Source organism: Mesitornis unicolor, unplaced genomic scaffold, assembly GCF_000695765.1.
Source record: "Mesitornis unicolor isolate BGI_N332 unplaced genomic scaffold, ASM69576v1 scaffold44723, whole genome shotgun sequence".
NCBI lineage: Eukaryota > Metazoa > Chordata > Aves > Mesitornithiformes > Mesitornithidae > Mesitornis > Mesitornis unicolor.
This window is the reverse complement of record NW_010176383.1, coordinates 5,058-5,400: the sequence shown is the minus strand read 5'-3', so window position 1 is coordinate 5,400 and position 343 is coordinate 5,058.

The window sequence follows — 343 nt, the reverse complement described above, 5'->3', positions numbered from 1 at the left end:
TGGGGGGATCCATCAGCCCCTCATGGGGGGGTTTGTCAGCCCCTCACAGGCTCATCCTCAAGCCTGGAGGAGTCCATAGGCACAACAGCAGGACCCCAACCCAATTTCCCACAGAGCCACAGCCCCCTGACCAGGCCATGACCAACCCAAGTGACCCCCAGCAGCTCCACAGGTCACCTCTCGGAGTGCAGGGGTGATGCCTGGGGATGGATGGACACACAAACACACACAGATGGACACACAGCCACACACTCTTGTCCAGCGCTGTCTGAGCTGATTAAACTCCTCAAACTCTCCTGGATGAGGGCTCCCTACTGCGTGTGCAGGGTGTGAGTGCACCGGG